The sequence below is a fragment of the Lepisosteus platostomus genome, chromosome 16, assembly GCF_059453375.1.
Source record: "Lepisosteus platostomus isolate fLepPlt1 chromosome 16, fLepPlt1.hap1, whole genome shotgun sequence".
In the NCBI taxonomy this organism is placed as follows: domain Eukaryota; kingdom Metazoa; phylum Chordata; class Actinopteri; order Semionotiformes; family Lepisosteidae; genus Lepisosteus; species Lepisosteus platostomus.
Genome location: NC_142626.1, coordinates 10,153,784 through 10,172,682, shown reverse-complemented (window position 1 = coordinate 10,172,682; position 18,899 = coordinate 10,153,784). Strand labels below are relative to the sequence as shown.

The window sequence follows — 18,899 nt, the reverse complement described above, 5'->3', positions numbered from 1 at the left end:
AAAAACACCAAAACAACCCCAGACATCTTTTCTCCACCATCAACAGACTGCTCAAGCCAAACTGCCCTACCACATCACAACTTTGCAACACATTCTTAGATTTCTTTAGTTCTAAGATTGACAACATCCGGCATCACATTCTCTCCACTACGGATATAATTTCCATACCTCCTCCCTCCTCATCCAACTTCTCTGGTTCCTGTCTCTCCAGCTTCTCTCTTCTTGACTCAGCATCCCTAAACAAACTAGTTACGCGCATGAAACCCACCACATCTATTTTAGATCCCATTCCCACCACTTTATTCCAGTCCTGTTTCTCTTCTCTCTGTCTCATTGTCCTCAATATTATACATGAATCCTTGAGCACCGGCATTGTACCAATGGTCCTCAAAACTGCTGCTATTACCTCCGTGCCAAAGAAGCCTAACATGGCTCTTGACAATCTAAACAACTTTCGCCCCATCTCCAACTTACCCTTTCTCTCTAAAATTCAAGAACGTGCTGTCACACTTCAGTTACATAACCACCTCATGACAAACAACCTTTTCGAACCCCTCCAATCTGGCTTCTGTCAACTTCACAGCACAGAAACTGCCCTGGTCAAAGTCACCAACGATCTCCTAATAGCTTCTGATTCTGGTTCTCTTTCCATACTCATCCTTATTGATCTCAGTGCTGCCTTTGACACTGTTGACCATAACATCTTATTTTCTCGTCTCGAAACTGTGTTTGGAGTCTCTGACACTGCCCTCAATTGGTTTAAATCTTACCTCACTGATCGCTGTCACTTTGTCTCTCTCAATGGGTACAGGTCTGAAATTGGTCTTGTCAAGTCTGGTGCTGTAGAACAGACCAGCTCCACTGGGCTCTGATTCCTTAACACTCACAGGGACAGCCTGAATGTGGGAGGAGTCTGCAGAGGATTTCTGGGTTCTCAATGTGCTTCAGATATACAGAGGTCAACTTAATATTGGTTTTCTTTACTGTTTTGTATTAACAGTATCACTCGAGCACAATCTAACCTGGTTCATAATCCCTGCAGGTATTGTTTCACAACAAGAATAACATACTGTACGTTTGGAAAGCCGGGTCATTTCTACTTGTCACAGAAATTGTGACAAACACGCATTTACCCCAGTATTGCTCACTGACACTGTGCTCTACTTCATGTACACAAAAGACAGAACACGTGAAACTGTACAAACATGTACTGTTCGTGGTTTTTTTACCTACTCTTTAAACATTGAACAATATATTTACGATGACTTGACACTCAGACATAATACCTATGTTGGCTTACTTACCGTTATTATTGGTCACTCATTAAATTTTTAAACACAAAAAACTTTATGCCAGCAGCCATATCACCCTGCAACTCACAACTACCAGGCCCCTGAAGCTCAGCAGGTATGAGTCTAGTCAGTACCTGGATGGGAGATTCCTGGGAAAAACTTCCCCTGCTGGAAGGGGTGCCAGTGTGTCCAGTAGGGGGCATTTACCCTGTGGTCTGTGTGGTTCCTAATGCCGTTCCTAATGATGGGGACACTATTCTGTAAAAAGATGCTGTCCTGGTTCTCTGTAATTATAAATCCCAGGGAGTTTCTCAAAAAAGAGTAGGGGTGTAACCCTGACGTCCTAGCCAAATTTCCCACTGGCTCTTACCAATCATGGCTTCCTAATAATCTCCCTCTTTATCACTCTGCTGTCCTCTGGTGTGTAGGGAGCATTCTGGCGCACTATGGCTGCTGTTGCTCATCCAGGTGGGGCTGCACAATAGTGGTGGTGGAGGGGATCCCCATTACCTGTAAAGTGCTTTGAGTGGGTGTCCACTGGTGTGTGTTTGTTGCCGATTCTGTTTTCCAAACGTACAGTATGTTATTCTTGTTGTGAAACAATACCTGCAGGGATTATGAACCAGGTTAGATTGTTGATATGATACAGTCATACTGTTAATACAAAACAGTAAAGAAAACCAATATTGAGTTGAGCTCTGAATGTCTGAAGCACATTGAGAACCCAGAAATCCTCTGCAGACACCTCCAACATTCAGGCTGTCCCTGTGAGCATGAAGGGATCAGAGCGCTGTGGAACTGGTCTGTTTTGCAGCTCAGAACCGGGGCTGGTGAACACAAAGAAGGGTTGTGTAGCTGCACAAGCCCATATTGTCCAACACTTCTCTACTTACAAGAAAATACATATGTTGACTCAGAGATAATAATCTTGCCAGACCTTGGCAGCATATCACACTTAATCACACAATATCAGGCAGACTGGATTCTTAGGAGAGGCTGTAACAATGATAGGATAGGATGAAACAATCTGTTGGACAGGCAGGGTGAAATGAAAGAGTAGCACTGTTCTCACACACTGAGACAAGTGTCACAGTAAGAGGAGCAGAGCAGTGATTTTTTGGGGAAAGACTGAGACTCTCAAGTCAGGGTTCAGTGCTGCCCTCTAGTGTCAGTAATATGGCAATTACAGTGAGACAAGAATCACTTCAGTAAGAAGAGCAGCAGCGTTTGCTAGCGGAGATGGAGACTCTCAATTCAGTTTTCAGTGCTGCCCTCTGTTGACTAATAATACAGCAATCACTGTGCAGCCTTTAAAAAAAAATCATTATACAGAACAGTCTTGTGTGATTGATTCAAATGACTCAAACCAGGAGCAAAAATTCTATAATTCTATAAATGGAAGTGAAGAATTCAGTCAATACTGTCAATTTTAATTATTCAAATAAAAAAAGGAAAATGGTCATTTTTAAATTGGCTCCTCAGACAGAATCATTTGCTCTAAAGTGCAGTTTACTGTACATCAGTCACATCTACATTTTGTGCACATCTATCACAGAACCTCTTTGAAGACAGAAATGTGTATATAGTAACACAAGTCAAAATAAACATACAAATACAATCAATCCACATTTCTCTTATTGGCCTATTTAGGCATTATGTTTGATACTGCATAATTAGGCAGCTGGTGCAGCCTTATTTCATTTGAGACAGTGGTATATCTGTGCTGTTGACCTCAAACTCACAAGCAAGTCTGACTTCGTCCTCCCATCCATGACCCCATCCATGAACATCTGCAGGTTCCATGATATCAAGGGCTTCTGGCAGCTAGAAGCTTTTATATTCCTCTGCCTGGATGACCAATATTTCAGCCCAGCAGTTATGTCACATAGAGTACATGGTGGTCTGAAATGAGCCACATGGGTGACTGGATGCTATGCACGGCTGGCAAATAGCATTTGAGTTTGGTTTAAGTGTGGACCAGAGTCCTTTAGGAACCTGACTAGTTTGCATTTAAAAATGAACAATGATGTAAACTGTATCTTAAGCCTTGGGTTTTGGAATTCAGTTTGGTTCATTGTATTAAGAGTGTGTTCATAAGAAAACCATTGTGCCTTTTGTTGTGGCTTCAGTAATAGGGTGACTACATTTCTATAAAATGAAAATAACATATCTATGTAATCCAGTTCGGAGGGGATTGAAAATGTTATTTGCAAATAGGTAGTAATTTAACTGAAGTGTAACAGCACATTCTAGTATTTTTGCCAGAAAGGGTAAATTGGAGATTTAGATTGTCCAGAGCCATGTTAGGCTTTTATGCTACAGGAGTAATGGCTGCAGTTTTGAGGACTGTTGGTACAACACCAATGCTCAAGGATTCATTTATTTTATTGAGGACAACAGGGCAGAGAGAATTGAAACAGGACTGAAATAAAGTGGTGGGGATGGGATCTAATTTACATGTGGTGGATTCCATATGTGAAGCCAGTTTACTGAGAGATGCAGAGTCAAGAAGAGAGAAGGTGGAGAGATGGGAACCAGTAAAGTTGGGAAAGCAGGGAGGAGGTCTGGAAGTGACATGCGCTGTGGTGAGAATGTGATGCCAGATGTTGGAGCTAAAGAAATCTAAGATTGTGTTGCAAAGTAGCGATGAGACAGGTAATGTGGTGGGGCAGTTTGGCTTAAGCAGTCTGTTGATGGTGGAGAAAAGGTGTCTGGGGTTGTTATGGTTATTTTCAATGATGTGAGAGAAATCGGTGGATCTAGCAGTCTCTGTCGTATCCTTATATTCAGACAAGTAATCTTTCCAAGAATAATAATGTATGTTTAGGCCAGAAAGACGCCACTACGCTCATGTTTCAGGGAGACTGAATTCATTGATTGCAGATGGTCAGTGTACCAGGGGGCAGAGTGAGAAAAACAGATGGTTCGGGTTTTTAGAGGAGCAAAGGTGCCGAGTGTAGATAAAAGAGCACTATTAAGCAAATGTATTTTGTCCTTTAGAGGGTCACAGAAAGAGAAACAAGATAAGGAGGATAGAACAGATTTTGTGAACCTAGGCTAATCAGCTGATCACCAGTTGAGAAAATGTATGGTGCGTGAGGGGGAAGTGATAGAAACAGGTCATTTTAGATTGAAAAGAGTAGCTAAGTGATCAGAGAGGCTTAGTTCAAGGGAAGTGAAGTGAGAAACAAAAGAGTCATGTGCAATGATTAAATCTAAATCAAATCAAATCAAAGTTTATTTATCAAATGCACAACAATACAGTGTGCCTCAGTAGTTGCTGGCAATGAAATGTTATTTCTGCAATCTCACAAAAATCACAAAATTAAGGTTACAATCACAAAATTAAGGTTACAATCACAAAATTAAGGTTAACTATGGTGGTTAATTAAGGTTATCTAGGGTGTGTCCTTTGTTACAGTATGTGTTGGGCTAATAACAAACTGAGTTAGATCAAAGCATCCTAACAGAGCTAGAAAATCTTTAGCCAAACTGGAAGACCTTGAGTCAATTTGTATACTAAAGTCCCCAAGGACTAAGGAGTAAGGATTCTGTTAAATCTGAGGCACAAAATGGAAATAAATCACCAAATTCACCTAAAAAGGCTGATATCTAGCTGATAATTAGAGTAGGTAGAAGAGAGCAGGATTGTCTCTTTGGAAAAGTACCAGTGGAAGTAGAGATAGAGAAAAGACACAAGGTATATTTAAACAAGTGTTGTTGTTCGGCTGTTTTGAGGTTTGTAACTAGTCCTGCTTCATTTCTCATTATGTAAAAAATGTTTAAAATGTAGTTGCTTTACGACTCCAGTTAGGAGTATGGCTTTTGTTTTAACTGTTTGTTATATCAAAAAGAATTTCACCGCCTCATCAAAAGTAGGAAGACTTTAAAAACAGACACTTTATTAATTGAACATTAGTATATTGAGGTGAATGAGTGCTCAGTTGATGTGTGACCTGTTCATTCTATTTAAAGATCCTGTAGTGACATCTAGAGGTGATACTGAGAACTGGCAGTGAGTTGGTCTCAAGTTGATCCAATAAATCTTTGGACAGGTAGATAATCATGTTCCTAAACCCACTAACATCTTACTCTCACATGACATTTATGATTACATTTGCATCTGGTCTGGGTATTTGATATGTACCTGCTATGTGCTTTGCACAATATTACCATGATTACTAAGCCTACTAAGGTAAATCTGTTGGTAAAATACTACATATGAGCCACACATCTGCTGACTGAGACTGCAACTCCGAACCATGATTCCTCTATCAATTAGCTTGCTATGCAAATTATGAAACAATTATGAATATTATTAATAAATTATTATATATCAATGTGATAATAATTCATGTTTTGGTATACCTCTCCATCCCATACAGAATAAGTATTATTTGGACATATTCTTATCATACAACATAGTCAGTGATTGCATTGAAATAGCTGTTTTCATCACATTGAGATTATACAAAAGTTTAACACAAGGCAACTTAGAATATTCTAAACATATACAGTAGATGTAATCTACTACAAAGGGAATTCAAGTAATGTAATAATAATATAATAATATGTTGTTCTGCAATAATATGTTAGTCTGGTAATTTTCCACAGGATGTTCTGTATTATTACTGTCTTGCTGTTCTCTGGTGGCATTAAATAATTAAAGTCCCATTGATTTTTACCAGGAAGTATTGGTCTGTTTCACACAGTAAAAAAATTAAATTAAATACACAAAAACAAGACAAGCTAACTCATAATACTTAGGAGAGAGATAGATATTCTCTATCCCTCTACTTTGATTGAAATCTAAACTGGAGAATCACTATTTTTTTAAAGTACAGCCTTGAAGTTCTGTATACAGTATGTCCAACTTATTGCTTAGAGGCCAGCTATTCCACTTCACTCTGCCTGTCTTGGTTTAAATCAGGGATGGCTCAATGTTTTAGTCAGAAAAGGATTTTTCTTCTTCAAGCTGTGTGTGAAGCCTTTGCTTTTTGCTTTTATACATGTAGATAGCTGGGCCTCTGCAGTAAGACTACTACAGCAGTCCCTCTGTCCCCAGGAAGCAGTAATGCCATGAGGAAGCCATGAGGATAGTGAAGATTAGAAAGGGTTATGTGGGAAACAGACCTCACACTTCAATGTGAATAACCCAGAGACATTATGAGCAAAATGTCCTTTCATTTAGTTTGGATTGGACGTCAATCCAATGTGAACTGACAGCAAGTTTTTGAACTGTCTTTTTTTAAAAAGTAATTGTCAATATAAGCGTGTCTGAAACAATTCTCTGAATTTATAAAAAGAAAAACAAGATTTATTATTTTGAATCCTTCAGGAGATCAGCATCACTGACAAAATCATAGTGCTATTACAGTGAAAACATTAAAGACATGTTCTGTCTCCCTCTTGTGGTCATTATTAATATTGCAGTATGTGCTTCTTGTGATTCTGTTTGACTAACTCATCTGAATGAAAAACATTCAGATCCCCAGTGTCTCACAGTACCTTATGTGAGCTGTCTTTAGATGTAAAGTTGGTTGCTTTCAATTTTACATTAACAATAAATATCACAAGATAAAAACAGATATCTTGTTATGCTAATGTGAAACAAAACGAAAACGTGGCAAGCGGGCTGGACTACAAACAAAACTAAAGACTGAACGCAAAATACATCCTTTACCAACCATTTTACTCGCCAATGTCCAATCCCTCGACAACAAACTCGATGAACTCAGACTGAGACTCTCCACACAACGAAAAATTAAAGAATGTTGTGCTTTTATTTTAATCGAAACATGGCTAACAGACAGTATTACGGACTCGGCTATACACCTACTTTAGATTTCTGCCTTCTGCATGGACAGAACTACAGAGTCCAGTAAAACCAGGGGTGGGGGAGTGTGCATTTTTATTAACAACGCATGGTGCAACAATGTATCTACCATCACAAACACTGCTCACCCGCTCTGGAATTTTTAATGATCAAGTGCTGCCCCTTCTATCTGCCAAGGGAATTTACAACTGTTATTATCACTGCCGTCTATATCCCCCCTAACTCTAATGGCAAAGAAGTGCTAGAGGTACTATACACTGCAATAAACAAACAGGAATCTGCACATTCCTGCAATACTGTTTTGAATGCACTGACTGGGATGTATTTAAAGAGGCAGCCACACGGGGATCACACACTGACATACAGGAATATGCATCATCAGTCACTAGCTACATCAGGAAATGTGCTGATGATGTTACACTCACAAAATAATTTAGAACTTTCCCTAACCAGAAACCATGGATGAAGAGTGAGGTTTGCATCCTAATTAAAGCAAGGGATACAGCATTCAAACTGGGCAATAAACCAGAACTAAAGTCAGCCAGGATTAATCTTAACAATGGTATTAAACATGCAACGCTGGTCATGGGGCACATTAAGGAGACCATTCCAGACACACTGGACCTCTACCAATTCGCCTTCCGGCCCAATAGATCCGCAGATGATGCAATCTCCATTGCCATACACACTGCTCTATCCCATCTGGATAAAAGGAACACATACGCAAGACTACTATTCATGACTTCAGGTCAGCTTTTAACACCATCATTCCAGAGAAACTAGATAGATAGATAGTTTATTGATCCCGTGAGGGAAATTGCAGTGTAACAGCAGCTTAACAAAGACAACACAGCCACAGTGTAACGAATGATACAATAATAATAATAATACAATACATACAATACAATCAGTACAGTGAGAAGTGCACTAGAAGAATTACTCACAGTCCAGAACACACAAAGAACAAACTGGAACAGAACAGTATGCAGAAAAATCGTATTGCACATATGAATATAAATTTATCGCACGGGTCCCTGGCATATATTGCACAAAAAATGGTTGTAAACTGGAAGAGAAGTAAAAAGAACAGATGTGTCAGTTTACTGTTCAGTCCAGAAAGAGGTCACTGTCAATGTTGCCTCTGCCCAGACACAAGGTGGATGGGTTGTAGAGTCAACTAGTCAAGAAACTCAGTGCACTGGGTCTTGACACCACCCTCTGCGACTGGATTCGGGACTTTCTGACAGGTTGTCCGGCTTGGAAACCACACTTCCGGCACACTAACTCTGAACACTGGGGTTACCCTCAACGTCAGCAAAATCAAGGAGCTGATCGTTGATTTCAGAAAACTGAAAAACAGTCATGCCCCTATCCACATCAATGGCACTGAAGTGGAAAGAGTCAGTAACTTCAAATTCCTTGGCCTCCATATCACTGAGGACCTCACATTGTGTCTCAATGCCACTTGTCTGATTAAGAAAGTGCTACAGTGCCTGTACTTCCTAAGACAGTTGAAGAAGGCTAAGATATCTCCCCAGGTCCTCACTAACTTTTACAGATGCACTACAGAAAGCACACTGACAGGTTGCATCACGGTGTGGTGTGGCAATTGCTTATTGCTGACAGCAAAGCCCTACAGCGGATGGTGAAGACTGCCCAGTCCATCACTGGGGCTACTCTCCCATCCATCCAGGACAATTATGACAGACGGTGCTTGAGGAAAGCTCTAAGCATCATCAAAGACTCCAACACACCCCAGCTACAGACTGTTTAACCCTCTACCATCTGGAAAACTATACTGGAGCATTCGGGCGGAGACTTTTTACCCCTGCACTATCAAACTATTAAACTCCCAGCCTCTCTCACCTACAGTCTGAAACCTCACAGTGCCTTCTCTCTTTACAAAAACTCAAACACACATTGAAATCTACCTCTACCTCACATGTCAAAAGGTTCACTCCCCATGAATTTCTATCCTTTATTTCATACTGTTGATGAATGATTTTGCACAGCTGATGTTGTTTTGCACATTACCTGTTACCTGTTGTTGTTTTGCACATTGCCTGTTGTCTCTGTCTTTCTTTTCTTATACAATTGCATTGTTGTTTTTTTGCACTGCTTATGCTCTGAGAGCTAGCTAAATAGCATTGTGTTATACCATATACCTGTGTATGAGTAAAATGACAATAAACTTGAACTTAAAATTGACATATTTAAACAAATGACATTTATTATATATAATGTTAATTAACATTATTAAATTGGCAATTTTCAGTTTCATAGCATATTAATCTTAGTATTTGAAAACATCTGCAGATTCTTTCTTTGTTTAATGAACAACACTTACTGTATAAATTATCAAGTAAAGGTTTATTCCATGCTGAAAAGAAGAGAAAAGAAACAGCATTTCAGCTGTGGAGCCTTCTTCGAGGATTCAACCTTTAATAGTTTCCTTTGCGGACCAACCCAGCTGTTGCAGCTACTGTACCTACTTGAATTATTTATAAATGATGTACAAACCCAGCCCTGTTCATTTAATTGTAGCAGTTCTGCAGCTGTTTTCAGTCTCTATGGTTCCTGTTGATGAACCAGAGCAGCTCCTGTAGAGCTGAGGGAGGTTTTTGTACAGACATGTATCACTGTGTGAGAGGGAAGCTGCTACCCTGCTGACAGTAATAATCTCCTGCATCTTCAGCCTGGACTCCAGTGATTGTCAGTGTAAAAGCTGTTCCAGACCCTCTGCCAGTGAATCGATCAGGAACCCCAGACTGTCGGTTTGTTGCTCCATAAATCAGGAGCTGTGGAGCCTGGCCAGGTTTCTGTAGGTACCAGTTCAGGTAGTTGCTAACAGACTGACTGGCTGTACAGCTGATAGAGACAGAGCTTCCTGGGAGAACAGACTGAGCTGCAGACTGAGTCAGAACAATCTGCCCACTGGACCCTAGAGAGAAAATAGCACTAAAAATAAATAATTAATGCATTCTGTATGTAAACATGTAAATATATTTGCCTCAGAAAACACATTTGCTATTTTACTATTGAAGTTCTTTACATTTAAGGTTTCTTCCAATGTATTCTGTTCTTTAAACTTTAACTTTTAAAGGTTAATATGGTAAAATTAATGTTAATAAAATAAAGAGAATTAGAGAAGTATTTTCTTTAATCCCCACCTTGAGCAAAGAGCCCCAGTGTCCCCAGCAGTAGAATCAGTGGCATCATTGTCCTGTGTGTCAGTGACTCTGAAAGGGCTGAACAGTGACTGATCCACACTGTGAGTCTTAAAGTGTTTGGAGCAGTGAGGCGGCACAGGTATGCAAAACACCTTCCTGTATGAAAATCCTGTCACAGACAGTTAGAAAAGGCCTGGCTGGGAGAACAGGTGCAATCTGCAAGGGTTGGGTCTGTTGTTGTGTGTATATAATACAGTATGTAGTGAATGTACTGCTAGATCAGTATTCTGACATTAGAGCTCTATCACATCCGGGCTCCCCTCAGTTTGCTATTGCCCTTCTGCCCAAGACATTCAGACACCCTCAGCATGATCATTCACTGATGGACCTGATAACATCCTAATCAATCCTCAGCTGTGATTTTGTACCTTAACAGTTAGCACCTAGATTATTTCATTGGTAAATTCACTGGCTTACCTTCTCTCTCCACCTAAGTTGGCAATTCTGACTTTACCAACCAGGTGACTGCAAGCAGTCCAAATCAAGGCTTTACTTTGTTAACATGCCAGACCCAGAGAGTGAGTCGGTGAAGAACTGAATTCTGCCCGAGATATTGTTACTGCAACAAACTAAATCTTCTATTTCATGAACCAATTTTATTTTGACTGATCATTGAAACTGTGAAAGTTGGACTCTTTGTCAGCATTCTGAATATCTAAACATGTTCAGTTACGGGCTGTAGCTGGGACAAACCAAATTTAAAAAATTAGTAAGCATCAGTTATGATTACTGTAAAGGGAATTTGAGAGAGAGCGAAAAAAAATGCGAGAGAGAAAATAATTCTCAACAATAGCATCACTGTGTACCAGCATTCCCAATGCACCAATGAGACACTCGCATCGGGCAGCCAATGGAGTAACTATGCGGAGCTCGTTATTTTGACTCGCACTACATAATTCAAACAAAAATATACTTAAGGGTATATTGTTTTAAAAACACATATTTCAAACTCACGTAAGACACGAGCCCACTGTACTGTATATTGTATTATGTATGTACAGTATGTGCAATTTATGAATTTTTTTATTTTCTTTTATCATTTTTTGTATCTCTGTTATTTCAAGCACACCACAAAAATTCCTCAAAACCCCAAAAATAGTAATAAGATTTACTTTGACTTTGTGCCCCTGTACTGGATACAGTGGTTAGAAAATGGACGGATGGACTTTTTGGTTGAATATGGTGGCATATGTGATTGGTATCTCTCTGTCCTGTCTCGCAGTCAGTATGATTGTAATGAGAAATTATTTAATCACAGTTCTTTGTATACTGTGACTGTGTTAAATGATCTCTTATAAAAGCAAAATAAACATGTAAGTGCACCTGCAGTACAGTAGGTCCCAGCTGCAGCAGTACAGTCACTGTACATCCCTGCTGAGGGAGGTTTTTGTACGGCTGTGTAACACTGTGTGAACACCCAGTTACTGCTAAGGTAGTGACCACTCTGACAGTAATAATCTGCAGCATCTTCAGGCTGGACTCCTGTGATGGTCAGAGTGAAGTCAGTCCCAGATCCACTGCCACTGAAACGCTCTGGGATCCCAGTCTGACGGGTAGTTGCTCTATAGATCAGGAGCTTAGGAGCTTCTCCAGCTTTCTGTTGGTACCAGGCTAGGAAGTCGTTATTATACACTGCAGGACTGGTCTTACAGCTCACAGTGACTGTCTGTCCAGAGAGAACAGATTTCACTGCTGGAGTCTGAGTTACAGTAACCTGTCCACTGGCTTCTGAAAACAAGACAGAATACAGGAAATGCAGGAATTTAATCATGTGAATGCTTTAGTTTCTTTAAGCTATTTTATACTTTTCTGTAAAGCTTCTTAACATAATATGCTATAAGCCATATCCTCCTTCATTAATTAAAAACATTTTTAAGTCAGCATCCAACCAAGTATTCAATTGTACCCTGAGCAGAGATGAAGAGAGTCCAGATGAAGATGGTGATGAAGGTCATTGTTGCTGTGGGTTTTGTTGCTATGAAGGGCAGCTCTCGGTCATGAAATGTTAAACTCACAGGGCTATAAACACTCCCAGAGCACTGAAGCATGTGCTGCCAATGCAAAGTGTCTCTTCTATGCAAATTGTCTTCCTGGGTTCAGCAGCACCTGTAACACAGACTTGGTGCTGTGTGTTATGACAGAGCAGGATGAGCAGTTTAGCATTAGACCACTGCTGCTCTGCCCTTTTAGAATGCACTTCAACCATATTGCTCTCATAAAGTGCTTGGCTGGACCAGTGGGGTGTCTTAAAAAGGACAACCAAATTAAGTGGTGATTTTTTAATGATCTGAGATGCTCATCCTCTTCTTGACTAGAATCACCTTCAACATTGTAGCTATGACAGCTTGTCCCACACACCCACACTTCTGTGTGTAAAGAGGCACCTGCTGCTCTTGATGCTATAAACACTCTTTCCACTCTGTGGTGGCTCAAGCCCAGGCTTTGTCCAGGGCCTCTCCTGGGAGTGAGAATTGGACACACCTGGCCTGTGCCTGGTTAATGTCCTGTGTGACTGGAATGCCACTGGAGCTCATGTGATTGGTCCAGTGAGTAATTCCACATCCCAGCAAATTTATTATTGGGTTATATTAGTAGCTAGGTGTAGAGTACTGTACATAAGCTAGAGGCTGTGTCTAAGGTCCTGCTGTTCAGGGAGAGAGGAGGGTAGATACTGTAATGCGTTAGGATCAAGGAAAAGGTTTTTGCCTATTTGTTTTTCTGAGTAAAGCCCATGAGTAAAGTGGAGTCTTTCAAACAGGATAAGGACTGGTGAATAGGTTTTTTTTTGTTTTTTGGGGGGGTTCTTGTGGTAGATTTTTTTGCTAGTTTTGTCATGGCCATGGCAACCTGTCGATATGCAACATTACTTTTGTGGACGTACTGTACATCTACCCTGTTTACACTACCTGACCCCAACCCTTCAACATTGATACCTAATATTTTTAGTAAATCCCTTCTATTTATGTCTATTTCCCATCTTATCTCCCAGTTACCATTAGTAATAACTTAACTTTTCATCTAATTTAATCTTAATAATACAAGATTTTATTTAATATAGCTCCTTTAAAGGTGGCTTCTCAAAGCACTTTACAGAACAACTACAATAAACAATACACAAGATATACACAGTGAAAATACACAGCAGAGGAGACAGTAGATGGGGTTACTGAATACAGATGTGTCATGATAGGTAATTTTAACACACTCCCTTGTGCTCTAGTTAGTCTAGAAATTGTGAGACACTCCCTAGAGTAAGCTAGTGTGAGTTTGAAGATGGCTGACCTATGAACAAAGTGTTTAATAATCCTTCAAATAGAAAGTTAAGTTAGACACATTCCATATATTATGTTCAACTATATTTAGGATGTATATATAAACGAACCCAAAAGGCGACAAGTTCGAACAAAGGGGTATAAACAGAGCCAGTTAAGCAAAAGCCCTTCTAAACAAGGTTTAGAATCAGCTATTGCAGACAGCAGATTGTTTCACAAATATAGTCTATTACATTGTTATTTGTCATATATTTAGAATCTATGTGCAAGATTGTAAATTATAATGTTTGATTGATTCATAAAAGTTGTCAAGTGTTCTCACAATGTACTATTACAATTTCTGGATGTATTTCAATTTCAAAACCCCACATTATCTACACATTTAACACAGGTGTTTCACTGTAATTTAAGAATGTATCGAGTTAAAAAACAATGTGATTGTATTTCAATTCAAGGGTAAGGAGGGTTAGTAGGAACAGCCTTAGCAGCTCTTGAAAACTGCACCATCTGTAACGATCTCGTGTCTAAGGACCCTATGCAGAATTCCTCTAAACGTAAATTTTCTTGTAGACACAAATCCAAATTCATGAGTCCAAAATCCAGGCCAGAGTCAAAAGGCCGAAAAAAACACTACAATCAAATCATGAACTAAGAGACGTACAGTAGTCAGTTAACAAGCCGACGTCACAATCAGTAAAACTAGGAGTCTTGCAGAGAAGCACAGGAACGATGTAGCTCTGGATAGGAAAAACCTAATACTGAGCAAGAAGTGGAGTGTCAGGCTGCTTGAAGTAGACAGATGGGAGAAGGTTTGTCTGATTATTTAATTAGAGACTCCACTGGAATGTGAAGGAGTTGACTGAGGGTGATGAGACCTCCGGGGGTGTGATGCGAATGACATAACACCATTTCCAACTCAATAGGTATGATCAACGATAAAGTGCTGTACATGAAAAAAGCAAAGCTCATGCATAAACTAACTTGGTTTATCCAGTGTGCAGCCCCACCTAGATGAAGCACCAGCAGCCGGAGTGTGCCAGTAGGCTCCCCACACACCAGCTCTCAGAGTGATGGAGAGCGATGGAGCCAGTTCATAGATGGGGATTATTAGGAGGCCAGGGAGGCATTTGACCAGGACACTGGGGTTAACTCCCCAATCGTAAAACCCCAAATTTATAAAAATCTGGTTTAAATGTTGAAAACATACGTTTTTGTTTGTCACAGAAGGTGTTATGAATTATAGCATTTATTAGCTTGAGCCACAACTAATAAATAAAATCACAAATCCCAGCAAAGCCCTCTTTTTCTAGGGAAGGAGTGGGAGGAGGGGTGGAGCAGAGGGGGTCAGAGTGGCAGTACTGCTGGTCCAGTCCCTAGGGCAAATCTCTACAGTACTACAGTATAGTAACTAGCAATGTACCAAGCATGATTTGAGAAGTAGACGATACCTTTATTGTTTGAATTGGATGTGTACTTTGCTTTGATATGTCATTCAGTAGGACTACTTTATACAGTGACTGGGTGATTCAGTACATAACATATAATGTTTCTGGGTAAATGTCTGCACTGAAACAATTGTGTCCTGTGAATGAACATCTCTGTGTTAAAATGCATAGAAAATTACAAAACATTCTCAATGAATCTTACAAAACTACCAGTGCACTTGGAACTTATTATACATGGTTCACTTCGATTATAATTTAGGAGAAGCTCAGGGTGGCAGGACAGTAGTGAGTTACCTCCTGGGCAACAGCAGCTTCAGGGAATAAAGTCCTGAGAAAGAAGAGCTGTGAGCTTCCCTGCTGAGCCTGTGTCTCTCTGAGCAGAAGGATAAAGAGAGAACTGGAGGGAGAGGAAAGAGAGATGAGGAGGAAAGCAGAAGCCAATAAGACTAGAGGACCGGAACACGACGCACAAGACCCGAATCCAAGTGCACAAAAAGAAAACCAAACTGAAATGATTAAAAAGACACTTTTTCAGGACGCACATCAACAAACCAACTCTGATCATTCCATGCCTGGCATGATACACATGGGGTCACTTTCTTGTCCATAAATGTAGACAAATTTAGAGTTATTTTGGGGAATTATGGGAAACGTAAACCGTGTTCCACTGAAGCCACAACACATTGTTGGAGTGTGTTTATAAAAGTGCTTTATAAAGTGCTGGAAATAGTGGTTAGAAAATGGATGGATGGACTTTTTTGTTGTCACCAGAGAACACACTTCTCATGAGCAGGAAAATTAAACACCTTGAGTATCAGAGATGACATATTAGAATTTCTCTCCAGCCTCACAGTCAGAATGATGAAATAATATAATCCCAGTTCTTTCAATACTGTAACTGTGTTAAATAATCACTTGTAGTAGTAAAAAATATAGATTTTTTTTATTTAAAATAAAGTTTTTTAAGTGCACCTGTAGTAGGTCCCAGCTGCAGCACTGCGGTTGCTGTGCAGTCCTGCTGAGGGAGGTTTTTGTATGGCTGTGTAACACTGTGTTAACACATAACCACTGTGGTAACTCTGACAGTAATAATCTGCTGCATCTTCAGCCTGGACTCCTGTGATGGTCAGAGTGAAGTCAGTCCCAGATCCACTGCCGCTGAAACGCTCTGGGATCCCAGTCTGACGGTTAGTTGCATAATAGATCAGGAGTTTAGGAGCTTCTCCAGCTTTCTGTTGGTACCAGTGGAGGTTTATGTTATTATACACTGCAGGACTGGTCTTACAGCTCACAGAGACTGTCTGTCCAGGGAGAACAGATTTCACTGCTGGAGTCTGAGTCACAGTAACCTGTCCACTGGATTCTGAAAACAATACAAAACAAAGTAATTTAAATTTCTTTTAGCTATTTTACGCCTTTCTGTAAAACTTATTTACATAATATCTTAACAGGTATACAGTATACTGCAGATATCAAAAAGTATATTTAAGTAAACACCTATCCAGTAATTCATTATAATACATACTTTTTTAAACGTGTAAATAAATGTGCCTCAGAAAACACAACTGCTACTCTTCTGTTAAAGCTCTTTACATTTTAGATTAATTCTAAATGTATTCAGTTCTTTAAACTTTAACTTTTAACAGTTAATATTGTGAAATTAATGAAAACAAAATAAAAATAATAGAATTAGAGAGGTATTGGTTTTAATCCTCACCTTGAGCAAAAAGCCCCATTGTCCCCAGCAGTAGAATTAGTGGCATCATTGTCCTGTGTGTGTCAGTGACTCTGAAAGGGCTGAACAGTGACTGATCCACACTGTGAGTCTTAAAGTGTTTGGAGCAGTGAGGCGGCACAGGTATGCAAAGCTCCTTCCTATATACAAATCCTATCACAGACAGTTAGAAAAGGCCTGAGTTGGGAGGTCAGGTGCAATCTGCAAGGGTTGGGTCTGTTATGTGTATATAATAGTGTAACACATATGGCCACCATTGATTGTGAGAGCCGGCTTACCAGAGCAGTGACTTTGCTGCCCTTCCCTGTAATAGCAGGACCACAGCCGCTGGGGTAAGGGGAGATCTCTCTTTAGCTCAACAGGCTGGGTCCCTGTTGAGTGACGCCGGAGGCCTGGGTTCAAGTCCCTGATGGTGGGGGGCTGACCTGATGCGGCAGCAGGTGAGGGTGCCCACATGAACCCCTTAGACTTACAATATGTAGTGCATAAACCACTAGATCAGTACTCTGATGTTAGACCTCTACCACATTTAGACTCTGCATATACACCTCTTAAAAACAATAGTCCTTTCTTTAAACATTCAGGAAGCACTGATCCAGCAGAGACTTGCCTTCCCCTGAAGGCCCTCTTTGCCAGCACTTGGGGATCCCAGTCCTCCGCTGGCCTGCTACAGAACCTGCTATTCCTCTGTCTGATTATTCCCGGCGAACTCTCCCCAGTGACCCTGCTGTCTACTTTCCACACAGCTCCTCTCAAGCTGGTCTCCCCACCTTCTCCACAGACAGGTCCCAGTCTGCAGACTGCAGCATTCACTCGCTCCCAGCCCAGTCAGCCCACACATCTCTCACTCTCTGCTTCCTGCTCACTGCCTCACCTCCATCTCATCTCTCTGCTCTCCCAAAGATCCCTGCAGCCCTGCGCTCGGGGCTCAACCTGTCATTTCACTGCAGGGCTTAATAGCAGCTGCAGCATAACATACATGGTGTACAACTTATTGATACAACACAAGAACATGCTTAATAAACTATGAATCTTATTCGAATATATTTGTGAAAAGATCTGCTGTGATAGGAAAAATTGATCATTCCCTCAGGGTTAGGGTTAAACTTAACAACATCAGGGTTAATATATATTTCACATCCATTAACTAATGATCTCATATCTCATAAAATATATCAAATATAAAGTTTTGTTGTCAACCTTGAAGGTTATATCAGTCTCTAGCATTTAAATCACATTGATGCTCTCATACAAGTAAATATGTTTTCACTATCATGAATTTTCAAACATGTGTCAATACAATTTTTGGCATTCATATGTTTTTTTTTTGGTCTTAAATTCTTATCTTGGAAAGGTGATCTATTTTGTAGGACTTTGGAAAGATGTAATATTGTGGTTGGGAATCGTACAGGATGTTCCACTTGTTATTTAAAATGCAGACCAGAAGCTTGGGGACCACATTTCAGGTGGGTTTTAATAGGACTTTAGGGATATGACTGCCCATTGTGTGGTGATACATAGGACTATTACTATATGATGATTGGCAAGTGTTGTGGAGTGCTGTGTCTTTTTTCCTTTAGTTCCTTCTCTTTAGTGTTCTTGTCTGTCCCTCTGTTCCAGGTGTGGGACTGCACACATCCATTCTGACCGTATGGTAATTGATGAACATCTAGGCACACTGTATGATTCTTTATGTGAAGAAGCTTCTTCTGTGCTAATTGTACTAATAGAGATAATTTTGTAAATCATTCTCAATCAGAGCAATCCAATTGATCATTATGATATCAATTATGTGTTTTCAAATTATTATCAGACTATGTTAATTAGCAGATTCTATTGGAAAATCCCTTACTTACAAACGTTTATTAACTTTTTATTTTTGTATTTTATTTTTGCTACACAATACTAGTTTCTGAATACCCTTCCACTCACCAGATATTCTAGAAATACCAGTGTCTCGCATCTGAAGTCATAGAAATTATTTTTAATAAAAAGTCCATCTTACTTTGTAATCTCCTCATACAATGTTTCTGACAGCACAGTCTGTTTTCTGTCTAATTTTTGAATTTCTATCATGATACCTGTTTAA

General features: G+C 39.9%; 1 long non-coding RNA gene across 1 annotated transcript; it reads right to left on the bottom strand.

The window, feature by feature from the left end:
• Nucleotides 1-9,332: 9,332 nt before the first annotated feature.
• LOC148646850 (uncharacterized) lies at nucleotides 9,333-10,554 on the bottom strand. The gene is made up of 2 exons (XR_015927706.1): nucleotides 10,299-10,554; nucleotides 9,333-10,069 (listed from the first exon to the last, which is right to left on the bottom strand). It is a non-coding gene; the product is annotated as an uncharacterized LOC148646850 (long non-coding RNA).
• Nucleotides 10,555-18,899: the final 8,345 nt, after the last annotated feature.